The sequence below is a fragment of the Felis catus genome, chromosome B2, assembly GCF_018350175.1.
Source record: "Felis catus isolate Fca126 chromosome B2, F.catus_Fca126_mat1.0, whole genome shotgun sequence".
NCBI lineage: Eukaryota > Metazoa > Chordata > Mammalia > Carnivora > Felidae > Felis > Felis catus.
Window position 1 is genome coordinate 136,234,469 of NC_058372.1, and position 21,856 is coordinate 136,256,324.

General features: G+C 39.2%; 1 long non-coding RNA gene across 1 annotated transcript; it reads right to left on the minus strand.

Annotated features, from left to right (window-relative positions):
• Nucleotides 1–531: 531 nt before the first annotated feature.
• LOC109499974 lies at nucleotides 532–2,725 on the minus strand. The gene is made up of 2 exons (XR_002157594.3): nucleotides 2,587–2,725; nucleotides 532–668 (listed from the first exon to the last, which is right to left on the minus strand). It is a non-coding gene; the product is annotated as an uncharacterized LOC109499974 (long non-coding RNA).
• Nucleotides 2,726–21,856: the final 19,131 nt, after the last annotated feature.

The window sequence follows — 21,856 nt, forward strand, 5'->3', positions numbered from 1 at the left end:
TGTGGTCTCCAGTCTACCCCAAAACATTCTTCCTGCCCGTGTGCCTCACTAGCTCAGTCTAGGTTCCCAAAATTCATACTCCAGAGAGCTTGAATACAATTGGTCAAGTTCATCTTTTCACAGTAGGTCATGTCCTTGGTCACTGCCTATCTTGGTTAGTTTCCTATCCCTGGCCCATTTAGCTGTAACCTGAGGTGAGAGCTGAGGGTCATCTGGATGTGAGTTGGTTGTTTCAGAAACAGGATGGGGGAAGGACTGGGCAATTTACCTTAGAAAGACGAGTGAGTGGATACTCAGGTACTAACTGGTGTTTCAAGGCAGGCAGAGTTTCAATTTTGGTTGCTTTTCATGAGGAAAACCAGAAGTTCAAAGCTGCTTTTATACTGTCATGGAATTCAGATAGTGTTTAGAGCAGTGGCCAATGGAAACATGTTTGCTAATGAGGACAAGTGAAGAATTTGGGCCATTATCGATGTAGTTGAGTCCCAGTGGAGTCTGCTGTCATCTGGGCTGTTAGACAAAAACACACACTCCAAATCAAAAACCTGATTTTTATTTTAACCCGAATCACCCGGATCACAGCAGGATTTTGCTTGAATGACCCAGACAGATTGCATCAATTTTCTGCTTTACTTTGCTTGTGGAGACCGGGCTGTTAGTGGTTACTTCTGGAATGAGAAAATGTATTAAAAAAAGGTTGGAACCTGGAAAGATTTCTAGAATAGTATTATACTGTTTTACTTGTTCTTTTCTTCTTACTTGTTTTTTTCATTATTCAGCCTAATCTAGTAGTCTAATCTAGTAATCTAATTTAATTAGAAAATTGTCCTCAAGAGAGGTGTTTTTTTTTTTTCCTATAAGAAAGCACAGGATATTTTAAAACAGTGTTAGTCTAAGCTGACATTTTAATCTTTTAGTGAGCTTTTTAGAATGATAAACTTTAAGATGATTCATAATAACATTTCAATATCAATCTATAGAAACTATTCTTAGCCATCCACTGATAAACTTGGGTGCTTATGTCCTGAGTTTGAATGCTGACTCCAGCTCTAACATCTTGGCATCCTATGGTTTCCTCCTCTGTATGATGGGTTTGTGGTAGTACTTACCTCACTGGGTTGTTGTAAAAGTGCTTAGAACAGTATGTGACTTCTTGTATGTGTCCAGAGACATTTGCTACTCTTTTTTCTTCCCCACTTGAGAAAGCACATATTGGAATGCAAATAAATGCCAATCATGGTCTTTTAAAGATAATTAACCTAATTTGTATTTTATAGGAATTTTACAGTCTACATTTATATTTTCCAATGAAAAGAAAGTAATCTATAACCTTCAGTTTAGAACCCACCAGCTGTCCTATTTTGAGAACTGTTGCTGTAAGTGGTTTTCTTCTCTGTATTGATGGGTACATTGGATTTTAACAGGTAGCTGAATGGTATTTGGAAAGCATAGTTCATCCATTCTGGCAAATAAAATAATTGAAGGATTTCATGAACTTAGACAAAGATATTTTGCTTTTAAAATGTTTAAACTGTTCAAAACATCTTACTGAAGAACTTACCTTTCTCCAGAAACCCTGATAAAAATAATTAAAAGCTAATAAAGCCCCGATGTTGCACTAGTACGCGCGATTGTTCTTTTTGTAAGTGGATCTTGTTGAAATTTGTGTCTCTTAAACCAAAATTAAATACTGGACATATTAGCTGAGCTGTTCTGCTCTACATATTCTGGAGAAATTAATTTCAGACTGATTTGCATATTCAAATTATATTATGGGCTAACTCACATGTATAGAGGAGACTGAAGACAGTTAAGATCCTTTATTTCAAAATGTTTTAAAGTGTTGATTGTGAGAATTTTTATTTTCTTTCTATCCTAAGACAGATTAGAGCTGCATCCCCTGCCCTACAGATGTCAACCTGCTCTTGGAGGTTCTAGAAAGCTCAGTAGCAAGATAGGCTCCTTCATCGTCTCCTCTACCATTCTCACTTCTAGAAAACCTAACCTTCCTAAGACCTTGAAGAGTAGAAATATCTAACATATTTTTAAAAATCCTTTACAATAAATACTATGTGAAGCACAGCCGGCTTTATAAGCTATTACCATGTTAACATTATTTCTTTAACTTCAATATACTTCTTAGCCCATTTTCTATTTCAGGATGTTTATCTCCGTGTAAACAAAATGAAACACCGCACAAACTCTTAAATGGCTGCGGGAAATGCCAGACAGTTTATGGAAAGATCAAATGACAGAAGGAATGGCCTAAGAGTTGGTGAGAAGCTGAGTTCCTGCAGGTTACTGAAGTCAGGAACCTAATTAATCAGTGACAAGAATGCAGTGGGTTGTTGAGTCAATGGCTGAATGGGAAAGTTAGAAAAATGCTCGCAGAAGACATGTCCTCACTCCTGCGCTGAGCTGTAACTAATTTTGGATTAACAAAATTTATGTGCTGAATGAATGCTTTCTTTTTTTTTTTCCCCCAACTCGACATGCCCGTCTAGACCTCAAACTTTATTAGTAGTGAAGAGAAAAATCAGCTGGATTACTGAAAAAAAAATTCAGGCAGATTAACAGATTATTTACCCTTTGTTAAACGTCTCTCTTGCCTGAAGTGCTAAGAAAGTGAGGGTCAGGTCTTGTGTGGAGAAAGGAAGACCGCCCCCTCCTCTGTTCTGTACAGGAGAGTTTCCACTCCTAGTCAAATGGTGGTGCTAGTTCTTTATTTTTGACTTGCTGCGTTTCCTAATTTCATGGTCATAACAGCCTCCTGTCTACTGCTTCAGAACGGATTTCACCAAAACTGAAAATGCAGTCTCCATGCTCAGAAGCTTCTTAACGGGCTTGAAAGGTTAGTGTTCCTTTCTCTTGCCCATTCTGTAGCATAAGAAGACAGTCTTTGAGTGACATTCTTCTCCTCGAGTAGGTACTCCCATTTCTTTTCCTCAATGTAAGTTTTTTCTTCTTGCTATATGTGCTACTATTTACAAGCGTGATGTAACTTTAGAGCTTCCCTCTCATGTTAAAAGATGTTCATTTTTTTCTTCTTAATGCTCCAGGGATATTTGCTCAGTTGCTGGCAAGCATGACTACGGCATTAAAATGTTGAATCTAAACTTGGTACAAAGTGGAAACTCACTTTTGGAATAATATTCAGCTGAGTCAGAGGGCAACACAGCTACCCTTTTCTCAGGCTGTCTGCCTGCCTCAGATAACGTACACTTACTGGATCCAGTCCTAGCTCTGAGTACTGTATTGTAGAAAAGGGCTGGACTTTTAGAAGTTCTTAATCGGGCTGATCACAGGCTAGCACGAGCACGCTACCTGTTTTCTTAAACTTTGGTGGCGTAATTTACGTTGAGCTTGAAGTCAGCAATCTGAATAAGCCATTATTGGTTTCCCGTCGCAGCCAAGGTTTCTGAAAAGCTACGCAATCTAGCAACACAAAAGTGAGACAGCCCGCCTTTGAATTGCCCTGCGATTTTAGGCAAGTTCATTTGAGTCTTGCTGCCCCAGTCTGCTCTCATGTGAAAAAACTAGTGGTCATTTTTGTTTTCGGCGGGATGGTGTGTGCATCAGTTCCTCCCCCACATATGGCAGCGTGCTACTTGAGTAATGATGTGGCAGTCACAAAAGACAGGGCAGGATACTTTCATTTTGGTTAGAGGAATGCCACACGTTTCAGGAAATGTGCGTTAACTTGTAAGTTTCAGGCTTTGTCAAGAGGGTAGCTGGTTTCAGACATGCTCACAGAAGCCAACGTGATTTTTTTTCTTTTTTTTAAATAAGGGTTGGGCTTTATCGGGACTTGGGATCATCGTACTGATTCCTGTTCAAATTTCTGTTGGCTTTATGGGGCAGATCTAACAGGCTTGCAGAGCAACTCCTAACACGATGTTGCTGGGAAAGTCCTCTGGTTTTGAATGTGGCATATATTAATGTGATGTATGATGTAGCTTCATGTTGAGCATGAACTTATGAATATGAGGTAGAAGTCTTTGAATTTTATCTTAAAAAGCTCAGAGCGCCAAAAGAAATGAAATTGGATGGGAACTTCTGAGACCAAGGGTTCAGAGCCCATTTCTACTCCATACAACTCCTTTGTGTTTCTCAAAAGCAAATATTTGCTCCCATTTTGTTACGATCCTATGGAGACCTTGGCACGCATGGCTATAAGACTTCAGAGGTTAGATGCAATGCTGCAGAGCTTGTTAAGTTTTCAAGGAAGCTCGGAATAAGTATAAAGTAGGTATCAGAGACACAACCTGTCTTTAAAAAGTGCAAAATTTTGATTATAAATATAAGGGTCACATTTACCAGCAGGATATTTTTCTTAGGCCCTGGCAAATATTTGTTTTGTTTTATTGCTGATGACACTCGAGGAAAGGGATAAAGCTCATGTGTCTTAAACTTGCTGCAAGGACAGTAAAAAAAAAAATTATCTTCCATGTAGATTAACTCTGGCTTTTCATTCAGTTGTGGATTTAGAGCTAGCTCCCGCCACCTCCCCGCCAACACTCTCCTTAGCCCCCTGTAAACATAAATATTCACACTGGGTGTCTGCTACACAGTTATCTGTGGGTTCTTTGAGTATCTGTCCATGTTCGTTCAGCCCAGTTGGTCAGAGCAGCCGCTTGGGCTGAGGGCCCGGTGGTTGGGCTTCAGTTTGCTTTGAACAGTGGATAGTTGTGCTCCATGGTAGCAGTTTGGCTACAAAGAAAAATAGGCAAGAATGGGAGTAACCAGCTCGGAGTAGACCATCCACATTGTGAAACAGTCCTAGCATATGTTTCATCGATGTTGGTTGAGACGCGGTCCTGCCCACCTGTCTTTATCAAGGCTGTGTCTCCCTTGTTAATCCCCTGTGAAGCTCCCTACAGTGCTATGTTTTAAGGCAGGTACTTTACAGGTGGCTTCTGGTGATGGTGAGGGGTTTGCCTTTTGGGCGACATCCCAGTAGACTCCCTCTGAATCATTCCCACTGACCACAATTGCAAAACCTTGCACATCAGTGAGTTTTAAGGAGCATAACATTTTTTTTTTCTCTGAAAGCATGTGACTTTTTTAGAGGATGAAGAGGCTTACATTGTCTATTCACCCATGAAAACATTTGCCAGAAAGCTTATACTTCTGCTTAGGTCTTCCATAGCAGTAACTCTTTGGTGAGGGTTCGGACATTAGGTAGTTCAATTCACCAATCCACAAGAGATGGCTGAGTCCAAGCCATACGGGGCCCCACTCCCCCACCCCAATCTGTGTGGTTCACCTCTGGCCTCAAATGCCTCACTTGCAGAGTAAGGATAATGAAAGTAGCTACGGATGGAATTGTATGGAATAAGTGAGATTGAACCGCTCATTAAATGACTTGTCTTCAGGTGTTAGAAACTCACACAGGACAGAGTCATTTTTATTGCAAGCATGTACAGTGCCTGATAATAAGTGTTGGTAGAATAAATGACCAAACTCATGGTCAACACCATCGCTGTTAGGAATGTGTATTCATCTGATTGTAGCCGGGAACTTGATCTGAAAAAAGAGGGCAATCAATCCAGTCAGCTAAGCGTGGCACCTGTAGAAATGCCACCGCTTTTGTAATGAGCACGAAGTGTTGGAAGAAACACAGACGCCTCTAACATCCCTCCCTCCCTCCCTCCCTCCCTCCCTTATTCCTTTCCTTTGTGCCTGTGGGGACAGCTACTTTCCTTTGTGATGAGAAGAGTAGCAAAGAAAATGGGCAAGTTCTTGCTGAGACAAGTATGTCAAAAACTTGTTGCAAATGCTTCACATCCGTTTTGATGTCAAAAGAAGCATTTTCCTTGTTTGTTGGACAAGGCCTGAGTCTGTTCACACGTAGAGTTGTATGCTAACTTCTAATTCAGTGTAACACCCAAGACCTGAGTTAGTCTCTCACTCAACAGCTCTGTAACAAATACTTAGTGCCCATGAGACGGTAGTAATAGCAATTATATTAGCATCTGAGGTTTAGGGAGCTCTTCGTGTAATACTTTTTATAGGTATTATTGCATTTAATCCTTATAACAACTCCAGATGGTAAACAGTATTATGATTCCAATTTTACAAGTGAGCAAAGTAAGGCTTTGCAAAGTTGGGTACTGTGTCCAACGTTAGAAAGCTTTATAAATGACAGTCCTAAGACTTGAAGATAAGCCTATCCTTTTGCAAAGTTCATGCTCTCAGCCGTGACTTGATGCAATTTTCTGAAGGTTTAGATCAGTGTGGTCCTTGCCTTGGTGAAGCAAGGTGAACATCTGGGGCTGGCAAGAGATAATGGCAGATTTCTCTATGCTGTAGTGTCTTCATCTGTAAAGGGAGAAAAATAAATAATAAATCTGACCTATAGAAGCTTTATGGCTATTGGTAAGGATTAAATTATATATATATATATATTATATATATATATATATAATATATATATATATATATAATATATATATATAATACATATAAGAGCTTTGTAAAATATTCAGTTTTATAAAAGATAAGTTTTTCTATGGAACGCATACTTTATTACTTAGTTACCTGTAAAATCTTGTCGCTAAGTGCTATGAAAAGCCACGAGGGGTGGTCAACTTCTGTCCTAAAGAACTGAGCGTGTGCACAGTGGTGAAAGTGTGGCTGGCCAAGTGTGTGAGTGTGGCAGGCAGGATGGGTGGGGTTTTGGAGGGAGAGAGGCAGACAGAGCCAGCATGCTACTTCTCTCAGTAATTCTCTTCCTGGGACCTCCCTGGAGCCTTCGAGATTCTCTCTGACTTCTTCAAGAAGACAAGTGGCTAGAAGCTGTCCTAACTTTTCTGTTGTAAAAACCACAATGATTTGTATTGGTTATACACCCGGAGCTCCATTTCCCTAACCCCAGCCTTCAGGAGCTTAATCTGACTTTACTCTCCTGTTTGTAGCTGTCACTAACCCTCAGTTCTTTGGGGTTTCTTGCTAAGAATGGATACAAATGAGGCACAACCCCTTTTTTGCTGCCTGGAAGATGATAGGCCCTTTATGGGCACTGCCAGTCACAAGGGGGAAGAGGTAGGCCACAACAAAATGACAATCCTGGGGAAGACGAACAGTGTGGGTTCCTGCCCTATGCTGGCATAGTATGTTGCCATTGGGCTTTTGGCATTTCTTTTTCCTCTGTTCTCACCAAACTCTTCTCTTATCACATGGCCAGCAGCTAGTTGAGCTCTCTAAATGAACCTCTTCCCCTAGGTTGGTTCAGAGGAAGCCCTTGAAACCCTTTTACAAATAGGTGGTCAGCAGTTCTGAGACCCTTCTTCCCTCTGTGGTTCCTAGAAATGATCGCATCGGGCTATTTCCTTAAAGAATTTTGATAAAGACGCCAAGAAATCCAAAGAAAATTTGTTTATCTCACAGAAAACATTTGTCTTTTGTATCCTCGTTTTTATTTACTACAGCCAATCATTTGTCAAGATTCATTTTCATAAAACGATTTACAGAAAGGTATTTGATAAAGATGATAACAATATATATAACAATCCACTTAAATATATTTTTCTTTAAAACCATGTGACAGGGGCGCCTGGGTGGCTCGGTCAGTTGAGGGTCTGACTCTTGGTTTTGGCTCAGGTCATGATCCCAGGGTTGCGGGACGAGCCCTGTGATGGGCTCCATGCTGAGCTTAGAGCCTGCTTGGGATTCTCTCTCTTTCCCTCTGCCCCTTTCCCCTGCTTGTGCTCTTTCTGTCTCAAACAAAACAAAACAAAACAAAACAAAACAAAACAAAACAAAACAAAAACAACTATGTGAAAAGTGCAGAGATCCATTTTTTTATATGGATTTTTGAAAATCCTACTTGCTTCGAGTTTATAAAAGATATTTAGAGATTAGGGGTATTCAGAATCCGGTATAGTTTAACTTGACACACACTGTTTAATTCTCTACCTGATTTTATTTAAGGAAGAAGTAATATTTTAAGGGCCCTGTTGTAGTTTATTAAGGTCTGTCCCAGAGTCTCTGCTCCTACACAAACGAAAAGAAACTCAAGTGCAAAGATGGGTTTGTTTGTTTGTTTGTTTCAAATTTTTATTTAAATTCTTGTTAGTTAACATACAGTGTAATATTGTTTTTAGGAGTATAATTCAGTGATTCATCACTTACATATAAGTCCCAGTGCTCATCAAAACAAGTGCCATTCTTAATGCCCATCACCCATTTAGCCCATTCCCCCACCGACCTCCCCTCCATCAATTCAGTTTTTACTTGAAAGTTTATTTATTTATTTTAGAGAGACAGCATGCATGAATCGTAGAGGGGAAGAGAGAGAGGGAGGGAGAGAGAGAGAATCTCAGGCAGGCTTCACACTGTCAGTGTGGAGCCTGATGCAGGGCTGGAACCCATGAACCGTGTGATCATAACTTGAGCTGAAGTCAGACGCTTAACTGACTGAGCCACCCAGGCACCCCAACCCTCCATTTTTTCTCTACGATTAAGAGTCTTTTATGGTTTGCTTCCCTTTCTCTCTCTCTCTCTCTCTTTTTCCTCCCCTTATGTTCATCTGTTTTGTTTCCTCAATTCCATATGTGAGTGAAATCATATGGTATTTGTCTTTCTTTGACTGACTCATTTCACTTAGCATAATACATTCTAGTTCCATCCACAACATTGCAAAAGATAAGATTTCATTCTTTTTGATGGCTGAGTGATATTCTATTATATGTATATATTACAACAAAGATGGGTTTTTTTTTCAGGCTTGCACTCCTGTCCCTTGGAACGCATCGGGATACACCAGAGGCTTGGGACGTAATTGCTGTGTTCAGTAGGGCCTGACATGTGCTTTGACATTGACTGTCAGTTACGGTCAGTAAGGCACATAATATGATATACGACTATTACCTAATGAGTGTAGTGGGTGCTACACAGTGTAATGTTACAGAAGTAACGCAGTGCAGTAGAATGTGATGGGTGCTTTAAGAGTGATAAGCACCAAGGTGTGTGAAGGCACAGAGACGGGAGATTATTTCTGGTTGAGGCGGGTGGAGGACGGGCTAGGGAGAGAAGTGAGATGGACAGGAGGTGCTTAAGGATGGCTTCATGCAGGAAGTTTCATATAGACATGTGTCCATGAGCTTTCAGGATGTGTAATGTTTGTGCAGGAAGATGTAAGGAAAGGGAAGAACATACGCAAAGGCACGGGGAGAAAGGGGTTGGGGAATCATCCACCAACCTGCGAAACAGAAGTGAGATTCGTGCTGGGAGGCTGTGTGAGATAATTTAGGACCACACCTTTGGACTTGATTGTGTAGACATTAAAGATTGCCGGGTAGGGCTGGGATGAGATAAAAACGTAATCTTGGGGAAATATTGTGTAGATTGACATTTTCAGATGAAGAGTGAATACATCAATTTGGAGGTGATTGGAATAGTTCAAGAGAGGTGTAATAAAGCTTAAAAAATCTTTCAGGATGTGCTTTTTGAAATCATGCTTGTTTTGGGGTGTAAAGAAGATTTTGTTCCAAAGTGACCAGCAGAGAAAGAAGGGTGGAGGTCAAAATATATTACTATGCCACCAATGTGCTGAGTTACCTTAGTTAACAACTTGCATGCTCAGTGCTCTATTTTCCCAACTGTACAATGGGCATGGTAATTATAAACTCCTATCAAAGATCCCATTAGTGATACAATGCAGGTTAAGTGATGGAACTTTGCAAAATTACACACCTCATATATGTGTAAAATGCTGTTAACTTGGAATACTGTTAGAGCAAAATTATTTTATTTGGACAAGACATAGATTCAGAAGAAAATAGTTCATATTTCTATAAGATTAGATTATGATTATTATAATTTGTTTCTAGTTATTCAATAGGTACTTTATATTGGGTACTGAACAAATCTTTAGAAAAATTTTATTGTGGTGAGAACAGTCAATGTGGGATCTATTCTCTTAACAAATTTTAAGTGTACAATACATTATTGTTGGCTATAGGTCCAATGTTGTACAGCAGCTTTCTAGAACTTATTCATCTTACTTAACTGAAGCTTTATGTCTGTTGATTAATAACTCCTATTTCCTCCTCCTCTAACCTTTGGTAACCACCATGCCAATCTTTGATTTTAGGAATTTGACGATTTTAGATACTTTATATAAGTGGAATAATGCAATACTTGCTTTTCTGTGTCTGGCTTTTTTTACTTAGCATGTTGTCCTTAAGGTCTATTGCTGTTGCCTATTGTGGAATGCCCTTCTTTTTTAAGGCTAAATAGTATTCCGTTGTGTGTATATACCACATTTTCTTGATCAGCTCAGCTGTTGATGGATAGTTAGGTTGTTTTTGTTTCAAACAGACTATTTTGAACGGGGCTGCAAGGAACAGGGGAGTGATAATAGCTCTTCAGTTTCCTGATTTCAATTCTTTTGGATATATGCCCAGAAGTGGGGTCGCTGGATCGTATGGTGGCTCTATTTTTAATTTTTTGAAGATGGTGCATCGTGGCTGCAGCATTTTTCATTTTCACAGACAGTGTGCAGGGGTTCCAATTTCTTCACGTCCTTACCCATACTTGTCTTTTGTTTTTTTGGTGATAGTCATCTTGACAGGTATGAGATGATATCTTGGTGTGGTTTTGATTTGCATCTCCCTGATCATTAGTGATGATGAGCACTTTTTAATACACCAGATGACCATTTGTATGTCTTCTTTGGAGAAATGTCTAGTCGAGTCTTTAGCTTACTTTTAATCAGATTATTAGTTTTTCTGTTATTGAGTTGCATAGTTCCTTATGTATTTTGGAAATAACCCCATATTACATATATAGTTTGCAAATATTTTCTCCCATTATGTAGTTGTCTTTTCCCTCTGTTGATTGCTTTTGCTGCACAGATGCTTTTTAGTTTGGTATATTCCCGCTTGTGTTTTTAAAATTTTAATTTTGTTGTTGTTGTTATCTGTGCTTTTGGTCATATACATGAAATCGTTGCCAAGTCCAATGTCATGAAGTTTGTCCTCTTTTCTTCTAGGAGTTTTATGGTTCCAGGTCTTACCTTTAAGTGTAATTCATTTGGAGTTGATTTTTGTGTGCAGTGTAAGGTGACATCAAATTGTATTTTTTTACATGTGGATATCTCGTTTTTCCAACAGCATTTGTTGAAGAGATTATCCTTTTCCTGTTGTGTGTTCTTGACACCCTTGTTGAAGATCAATGGACTGTATACATGTGGACTCATGTTGGGCTCTCTACTCTGTTCCATTGGTCTATATGTCTGCCTTGGCCAATACCTTACTGTTTTGATTATTGTAGCTTCATAATATATTTTGAAATCAGGAAGTGTGATGCCACCAGCTTTGCTTGAATAAATCTTACAATTTTGAGGCCCCCTTTCTCACCAGTTGAATGAGGCATTGGATGTGAAGAGCTGTATGGTTCCTGTGGTCATACCTATGATTCTATAATTCTTGCTTTCAGCAACCTCCATTTAGAACAGTGGGCTGAGATTCCATCATAAGTACCATCAAAACCACAGGCATCTATACTGAGAATAAAAGAAAGATATGTCATCATTCCATTGATTTAGGACTCTAGTCGGAAAAGAAGATAGTGATTTCTCTTGCAACTCACCAAAATGCTCTATGCTAATGAGAATGGGGGAGCTGAATCCAGTGATTTGAGGATAGAGGGAAGCAGGCAGATTGTGTTTTCTATTTGCCTCCTTTTCCTTTTCTTCTAGGGATAATAAAAGGCAAGGATGCCAATCAAAAGAAAAGGCAAAGACTTACTGGGGTTTGGGGCAGGGTGGTGGGGAGAAAGGGCAAACACACTAAATAAGTTAATTTGAATTGCAATAAATCTCAAGTGATGATATTACCCTCCTGAGAATATTCCATGGTGGGCAATGCCCGGGCTTTGAATTTCAAGCACAGAAGTTCAGGGAGAGGATGACATCATAATATTCAGCATGAGGAATATTGTTCATATTGGTCTGTTGGTCTATACCTCCATGTCATTTAGGCTTCATAAATCAAGCAAAGAGGCACTTCAAATCTAGTTTGTGAAGGCAAAGGCTCCTAGAAAAATGTTTTCTAGGAAAGGAAAAAGTAGAAAGCAAAAGGTCTCCTGCTTGTGGCATTCATGTTGCCTAAATAATATTAATGTTGAATATTAATCATTTGGGCCAGTTTGCAAATTCTTCACATGCGGACTAGGCAGGGCCCTTGCTTTACTCTCTCCTCACCATCTGGATTCTATCCATTTTACTCCTCCCTCAGCACTTGGAATAGAAACGAGATTTAAATGTGCCAATTTTCTACTTGTTAGCAGCCATGGTAATATGTTCAGTGGGAGAGGGATTTATACTGTTAAATAGAAGGAGGGTTTTGGATAGCTTAAGGCTTTAATTTGTTGATGGGATTCCTAGAATCCACCACCATCCATACTTGAGAATTGAGTACATTAGACAAGTTTGTAGAATCACAAAAGTGTAGCTAATGAGGGCTGCACTTGATTTTCTTATCCAGCTCTTTAGTTCTAAATTTATTGCCAATTTTATTTATCAGACTTATTCTCAGAGGAGTAGTATTTGCTGTGGCCACAAGGAAACATCTGTGAGCTTAAACCTTAGAGGCAGTTAGCCAGTTAGAACATTTGGCATATGAGGCTTTGATTGCAGAAGAGAAAAATTAATCAAGGCGATCCTTAAAAATATTGAGAAGGCAACTAAGAAAAATGTCTTATCACTGACACACTGAAGTATTGAGTTCATGTTAATTAAGAAATGTCAGAATACATAATGAATCAACGAGGAGTATCATATTATGGCAAGTTTGGAGGTTGATGTCAATCTCTACTGCCAGGATTTATGGTAGATTATATAATGGAATCCTGCGTTCTAAGACATCAAAGGAAAATGCTGGCTCTTTCTCCCTCCATTCTCTTAGGTCAAGCCTACCCAGCAAGAAGCCAAGTGGAGAGTTGAGCAATTATCTGGAGTGGGCAGTAGAGACAGCCAAAACCAGATAACGCACAACCAGAAAGTCACCATGGAGGGAAAATGTGGACTGAAAATAGAAGGGATGGGGTAGAATGTCAAACAGTTTGGTCAGTGTCCACTGTTCAGATTCACTGGATAACAGCCAATTCCTTGCTTCATATAATTATTTAGAACGAGTCTAAAAGACTGGGTTAAAAAAAATGAGTTCATTACCAAGGTTGTTGCATGTTTGTGCAAACTTTCTCTGTATCTGTATTTACTATCTGTGACATGTCTAGTTCTGAGTATTTCCAGGGATTGCATTTTACTATTTTTAGATTACTGGGTTGAGGTGGCTGAAGAAGCCTGTATTATCTGTAGGTTCACAAACAGAAAAATTTTCTTTTATAGATTAATTGACTATTATATTTAATTAGCTCCCACCCCAAGCATATGCTTATGAATTTCCCATTGAAAAATCTGGTATTCTCCTATTTTATCATTCCCTCATGTGGCAATTTCTGTATCTCCTTGATTTTAGTAGAACATATTAATGAAGCATCCAAGCGCCCTGTAACAGGATTTGCATTATTTTTGGTTAAGAAAAAAACTACCAAAGTCTTAGATTAATGTGTTTTTTTTCCTCTTATTTGATGTGGAAATCATAAACTACTTACTCTCAGCAGATGTTTTCTAGACCAAAAATATACTTATCAGTCCATTGGCCCCTATAAATCTGTCATTATACACCTGTTAATCCTGAAGACTCCTTAATTCAATGTTAAACTTTCCATTTTTTGTTTTTTAGTTGAGAAAATATTCATAAATTGGGTTCACTGATGCTTAGAATTAGGAAAAAGCACAGTCATGCTAGTATTTCAGATGGCAAAACAAAGTTAAGTCAAAAAACTATTTTTTTTCACTCTCTCATATCCTGTACATTTGAAACCGTTGTATAGCATTTTAGAAACAACAAAAAATAACCCAGGGCCTTTTATCAATAGCTAGGTCTGATGTTTGAAATCCACAGTGAAAATCGCCCAAGGAATATTTTTGAAGCACTCCAAGGGAATCTACTTGAATATCTTATAGTAAGATAAAAATTTAGGAAGAAGTTTACTTGCAAGTAAGGATTAAGAAAGCTGTTTTATAAGTAAAAGTGTAAAAGAATGTATTCAGTGGCATTGCTAAATTCCTCACTTGCTCTGCACAGTGACCGTTCTTCCCATTATATAGCAACGGCTGAATCTGTGGTAAACCCATACCACATAGCCACAGCAGGTGCGCCTCTGCTGCTGAACACATACTTGAGATACTGTGGGTCAAGACTTTTTGCTCTAATGGCAAAACCCATCTACAGAAGTGGAAGTGATCTTACGGACCTGAGTTGGTATAGCCAATGGTGGTATATGCATTCTCCATAAATGCTTGCTAATGGCGTCAATGGTGAAGAGCTTATGCCCTGCTCAGCTTTTTAAAAGAATATGATCAAGGTGCCTGGGTGGCTCAGTCGGCTAAGTGTCCCCACTCTTGAATTTGGATCAGGTCATGATCTCATGGTTTGAGGGATCGAGCCCTACATCGGGCTCTGTGCTGACAGTGTGGAGCCTGCTTGGGATTCTCTCTCTCTCTCTCTCTCTCTCTCTCTCTCTCTCTCTCTCTCTCTCTCTCTCTCTCTCTCTCTCTCTCTCTCTCTCTGCCCCTCCTCCAGCTCCCACCGGCACGTGTGTGCTCTCTCTCTCTCTCAACATAAACATTAAAAACAAAGATTATGATCAAGGAATTTGAACTGGACAAGTGAAACATCAATTCTTTAGTGCCTATTGATGAGTGAGACCGCTCTGATCTTTAACTACCTTGTTTCACTTTAGTGAGAAATCAAACCAGCTGTAACTAAGGAAATCTTCAGAAACCACCCATAGCCTCCTTTCACTCCCAGTTAAAAACAAAATGGAGAAGAAAACCAGAAAGACTCAGGCACAAAAACTTCTGCATATTGTCCAGGACTGTAATACCTAATTTTAGCGCAGCTCTTTTCGAGAAAGGATGTAGATATGAATCTGAATTTTGAATCACCACTGAGGTATGTGTGAATATATTCGTTTCCTCTTTCTCTCTCCTGACTTCTTCCATGAATACATAAGATCTAATTTGGCTGCTCAGTTTGGAAAATGATTTTTCTTTAATTTCTGTGATTGTAAAGAATGTATTGCCAGGGGCTTAGTAGTACACTGGGGCCTATGAACACTCCATGTGTGTTTCTTGAGTTGAAGTGAAGGATACAGTCTACAAGCTACCACCATTTTAAAAAATCCCCTGCCTACAGTGTGTGGGTGAAGTTTCCTTACCTGTCATCAGGAAGGTTAACAAATTTATCTACAGTATTCGATAGTCCATTCACCATACAGAAGACCCAAACTGAAAAAAAACCCCCTCTTTTATTTAATTCTTTTTCCCTCAGAGCTCTGCCATAGCTGCCAGTAAGTGAAAACATTTCCTGATTCGAATTGCACAACCTCCTTCTCTTGCCAGTTGTACGGTGCTAATAAGAAGCAAAATGTGTGTCTAACTTAACCCTAAAATAGAACATCTTCAGAATATAGACTTTGTATATTCAGTTACCCACCCCAAAATAGAGACACGACTCTTATATTCTCAGTCATTGAGATATTTCTATTGAATTTAATTATTCAAAATGACAAGTGGCAGTTTCATAAGGAAAAAAAAGCCTATTCGGTGGAGAGGTGACCGTTTCACTTGTATTTGTGATCGCCAAGTAATCACATCAGTTTTTATTTAAACGTAAAAGAGAGAATAACTTACTGACTTTCAAGTCCATTTCTCATTTCCTCCACAGAACACTTCTAAGCTCGTGAGCAAACCTCTTAAAAAGACGTGCATATATTACAATGAGAGAATAAGTTGTCAGCGTTGCCTGGAAGTCAACTAGAGGGGCTGTGTATTAGTTTAGCAATTTGCAAACCCGGTACCGGGCATGTGACATAAAAGATCAAAAGCCTCTCTTATTTGTAAATACCATGCTTTCCTTCAAAATGGCCTAAAAGCACAGGAAGTCTGAGTCAGGGAGTAGTACCATAAGGTTTATTTTTATGGAACCTGCCTGAATTGCAAGGGAGGGCTGGGAGTGGGACACAGGTCTGTCTGCCAATCAGCTGGAGATGCCAATGGCCTACACCTGATTTCACTAAGGACCGAACAGGCCCATATTGTTCGGGGCGTGGGGAGGGGGTACCTTCCTCATTGTAGAACTGGCCGGTTTTAATGAATTATTTCAGGAAACTTTTGTTTAGACCTTGTCTATCCTGCTGTACAGGAAATGAAGGTTTCTAGGCAAAGACTTTACTTAGTGACTAACCAAAATGTTTAATAACATCACCAATTCCGGGCTTTACCACTGTCCTCAAAAGTGCAGTGGGACTGGTCGGGCCTGTCTTCCAAGGGTGGGGACGCACGACTGTTTCTGGGCACGCGGAGCTGTCAGCCTCATCTGCAAAGGCACGGCTGACTGCAGGCTGTTAGAAGCACCGCAAAACCTCCTCTGGCTTAGGAATTTTGACTACTGATAGTTTCATTCCTGATAGTCGGAGTCTGAGCGGCTGTGAACGAACTCTCATGTGAATCGCAGAACCGCCGGCAAGGTGAACTGCCGTAGTTTGTAGGTTCGGCTTCCAAGGAGACAGTGCCTGTAGCTATTTGCCAGCTCAGTGCAGACAGTTAGTTTGGAGAGCAAGGAGGGAGACAGTGAAGAAAGAGGAAGGAAGGGAAGGTTTTTAACAAATAAAAGTCCTCTACCCCACTGGGGCTGAAGACAGTAGAAGCAGTGCAAATCACTGGGAGTTTGGGTCCCCACGGCTTTCAATATTCTGCTTCCTTTCTTAATTTTGCGTACTTGTACACACTTGTCAGTCTCTGGGTGGTCTGCAGTTTCTCTTCCCACATCAAGGTTCTGCATTCAAAATAGATTTTTCTGGAGTGGCCTGGGGTTGTGCCGTTGCTGGGACTTTGATAAAGGTCTGGAACGAAACCGTTGGGATTCCCGGCGCCATTGAACCTGGGGCTCGTTGTGCGTCTCTCTGAATAATTATGTCACTTAGGCAATAACACCAGAGTCATAGCCCCCCATTTTTATTGCCTTTCCATTTATTAACGGCACATAACATCAGTGTTTCTCCCACTCTGAAAGATAATTGGCTCTCTTAATATTAAGTGTTGTCTTAGGTAGAAAGAATCTGAGGGCTGAAGAATAAAATACATAAAATATATGTTAGTAGGTTAGTGTGGTACTCACATGTGGGCATTGATATGTGCGTGCATTCTTTCTTCCTTTCTTTCTCCTTCCTTCCTTTTTCCCCTCTCTTTCTTTCTTTTCTTTTCTCTTCTTTTCTTTCTCTCTTTCTCTCTCTCAAACTACAAAAATCAATTCTGTAAAGTCCTATTTCTCTTATGATCTACTTTGCTCATTTCTGGAGTCCGTCAGTTCAGTCAAATAACTAATGTAAGGTCAGTAATACTACCTGTATATACTGATCATATTTTTCTGCTGTACATGGTGCTTTGTGCCTTACAGAGAACAGCTTATTTAGTCATTACGACATCTCTAGGAGTAGATATTGTTATACCCACTTTCTAGGGAAGCAAGCCCAGGCTTAAGGAAATCAAATAATTTACTCAAGTTCATCCATCTGATAAATGGTATAATAAGGTTTGAACTTAGAATGGTAAATTCAAGATCTTGGCCACTATAAATGTGGGTTTTTTCAGGTTATATTTGCAAGCAAAGGGCTTAGCTGCTGAAGGACATGCAGAAGCAGGATAAAGAGGAAAAGTCTCTGGCCTTGAGCTCCTCTAGAATGAAGAGCTCAAATTTCCACTGTGAAATGGTATTTGTGTTCCACTGCATGGGACAAATTCTTATGATTTTCTTTTTACTTGTTGGAATTCATCCACTCAAGTCAAAAACTCTGAGTCTAAGCCTTTAGAAGGTATGGGCAATGTCTTTCCTTTTTCATTATCGTAAGAGTACATTTTCTGGCCTATAAATGACATTTAATAGAGTTGACTGATTATATCTGGATGAATTTTACTTAGCAAAAAGACAACAGGCAAGGTTTAGCTGATGGATGTCTTGATTTATCAAGTTCAATTCCCATTCTGACTTCTCTCCCACTAATGAAAATGTGTCACCAGATTGGATCTCAAACTAGAGAGGCGGAGGGGTTCTTTGACCAGTAAACCATAGCCAGAACAGTCATATTTGCTTTGCTAATCAAATTTGACGTAGATGAATGGTAAACATTATTTTGGGCACATATGATGTAGAGATGGCAAGAGATGGCTCAGATGCAGAAGGACTGGTGGAGGGAAGGATAATCCACAAAATTGGCAAATCACTCACGAATCATCAAGAACTGAATACAATATAACAACATGTGTTCCTCTGTATTAATAAAGAAGCTACCATTATGCTCTCTTCACTCTCCATTTAGGTCAGATTACTTCTCTGCTATATTTCCATTCTTACTGGTACTTATTTGCTGTGATTTCTCCCAGTTTTGACTCTATCTTGTGGCTCTACTCTTGTCTCTAGGTAAATTGCAACCCAGTAAATATGTTCTGGTATGGTCTATTGTAATTCTCGCCTTTATGCCAGGTGTCAAGAGAAAAGACGTCTTTTATTAATTTATTTGTCTGGATGTGTGCTAATAGGTGCCCTAATACACACTTAGATTATGGTTGGTTGAGTCTAACAGATTCAGTTTTGTTCGTTCAACTGGCCTGTCTACATAACAGTGCCACACAGCTAATTGCAGTAGTTTTCTACTCATCTCCTTGACCGGACACATCGTGGTAAATAAGATGGACTAGAATTCTCTATCCAGTCTGAAGCTACATGTATACAACAACAATGCATTCTCATGAGAAGTGAAAATCTTAGATATCTGGAAGTTTGGGGTCCATGATGCCAAAGAGAGCCGGACACCAGGAGCTAGAATCAACTGGGGACATGCATGCACATATTCGCGTCTACATTTTCTTCCCACTGCAGCATGAGGCCATTGTTTTGGCACCAATGTAAACATGCCCTTCAAAGCGTTAAGTCGTATTTTGTTACTAGTTGAGTATTAGAAAGCTTTTCAGAATGGTTTTTTGACTTTTACTCAACTCACACATGCAGAACACATTTTTTTCCACTTACTTTGCTAACAGGGGAGATTGGCCAGTGTGTTTTGAAGAAATCTGTTCATGTTTCTGTTGATCTTTCCTCAATCCTCCTGGAACAAGATGTAGTGTGGGGAATCCTTGTTGCGTCAACCGCAAAGCAAAAGACCTTCCAAGGGATGAGTGGGAAGGAAGGTGGGAGGAGAGAAGCATGGCTCATAGGGTTCATGTTTATCTTGTTGGCTTGTCGGATCCTCTCATGGAGGATTTTCTGGGACAAGAACAAAGCTCATTGGTCGTCCTTGCTGTGCCATGAGACTTCACCAGCTCCCTTCACTGCAGGCTTGTTTTTCTCTTCGCACATTAGTGCCTTTGCCTTGTGTTTCAGCTGAAACCCTTTCTACCCAGGAGGAGACCCAAGGGAGAAAATGGAGCAAGTGTTTTTAATTTTGAGACCTCAGCCCAAACTATAGAAATCTGCTCTACCTGGAAATCTGAAGAAATAAATTATGAATGTTGTTCAGTAGAGGTAATAGAAAAAACGGCTTTGCTGGTTTGCATGGGAAGGCTGTCCTTGTAGCCTCTCTGACACCTGACTACCTGAGAGATTCATCCTGGAAACTTGAGGATTTGTATGATACGGAAGGGATATTTGTCAGTCTAGGGGATTCTGTGCTTCAGCTTTTGTCTGTGCTGTAGACGCAGGTTTGTATTATGAGAGCCCCGGCACCCAGCTTTCTGAAGTTGAAGGAGCCTTGGAGGAAATGATGCTTCTGAACATTTAAAATTGAACAATTTTTGTTTTCAAATGAATCCATTACCTCTCTTATGCTTCCATTTTGAAATAGTTACTGTGCTTTTGCATAATGTAGACTTCACAGTAATTTTAACAAATTTGGAAAAGAAAAGAATAAAGATGTAGAGAGAGATCACCTATATACTAACCAGTCAGAGATAATTACTAATAATATTTTAGTATATTTTCTTATACTCATTTCCTTAATATGTATGTATGTATACTAAGTAAAATGAAAAAAATTTCTACAATATAATGTTAACAAAACTAAAAATACAACATAATTTCCATGTGCAAAATACATATATATATACAAAATACGTATTTTAAAAATTGAAATTTTGGTGTACCTTGGGTTTTCACTAATATTACATAGTATATATGTATAACATAGTATAAAATACACACCTGTGTATACACATATACACAGGTGTGTATTTTGCAAATTGAAATAATGTATCTTATAGAATTCATTTAACATAATTTATTTAATTACTTAGGTGTTTTAATAAGCATTGTTATCCACATATCTGTTTACTTCCTTAAAAATAATTCCTAAAAGTAGAAATACAGTGTCAAGGGCAAAGTCAATTTCAAGGTTCTTGAGGGAATATTGCCAGATTTCTTCTCTTTCCTTTTTTTTTTTCTCAATGATTTCCTCCTCATTTCTTTCTACTTTTATTCTTGAAAAATTTTTTTTAATTTTATTTTTTATTTCTTAAAATTTACATCCAAATTAGTTAGCATCTAGTGCAACAATGATTTCAGGAGTAGATTCCTTAATGCCCCTTACCCATTTAGCCCATCCCCCCTCCCACAACCCCTCCAGTTACTCTCAGTTTGTTCTCCATATTTATGAGTCTCTTCTGTTTTGTCCCCCTTCCTGTTTTTATATATTTTTTGTTTCCCTTCCCTTATGTTTATCTGTTTTGTCTCTTAAAGTCCTCATATGAGTGAAGTCATATGATTTTTGTCTTTCTCTGACTGAATAATTTCACTTAGCATAATATCCTCCAGTTCCATCCACGTAGTCGCAAATGGCAAGATTTCATTCTTTTTGATTGCCGAGTAATACTCCATTATATATATATATATATATATATATATATATATATATATATATATATATACCATATCTTCTTTATGCATTCATTCATCGATGGACATTTGGGCTCTTTCCATACTTTGGCTATTGTCGATAGTGCTGCTATAAACATAGGGGTGCATGTGTGCCTTTGAAACAGCACACCTGCATCCCGTGGACAAATGCCTAGTAGTGCAATTTTATGGGTCATAGGGTAGTTCTATTTTTAGTTTTTTGAGGAACCCCCATCCTGTTTTCCAGAGTGGCTGCACCAGCTTGCATTCCCACCAACAATGCAAAAGAGATCCTCTTTCTCCGCATCTTCACCAACATCTGTTGTTGCCTGAGTTGTTAATGTTCTCCATTCTGACAGGTGTGAGGTGGTATCTCATGGCGGTTTTGATTTGTGTTTCCCTGATGATGAGTGATGTGGAGCATTTTTTCATGTGTCAGTTGGCCATCTGGATGTCTTCTTTGGAGAAGTGACTATTCATGTCTTTTGCCCATTTCTTCACTGGATTATTTGTTTTTTGAGTGTTGAGTTTGAGAAGTTCTTTGTAGATTTTGGATACTAACCCTTTATCTGATATGTCATTTGCAAATATCTTCTCCCATTCTGTCGGTTGCCTTTTAGTTTTGCTGATTATTTCCTTCTCTGTGCAGAAGCTTTTTATTTTGATGAGGTTCTAATAGTTCATTTTTGCTTTTGTTTCCCTTGCCTCTGGAGATGTGTTGAGTAAGAAGTTGCTGCGGCCAAGATCAAAGAGGTTTTTGCCTGCTTTCTCCTCAAGGATTTTGATGGCTTCCTGCCTTACGTTTAGGTGCTTCATCCATTTAGAGTTTCTTTTTGTGT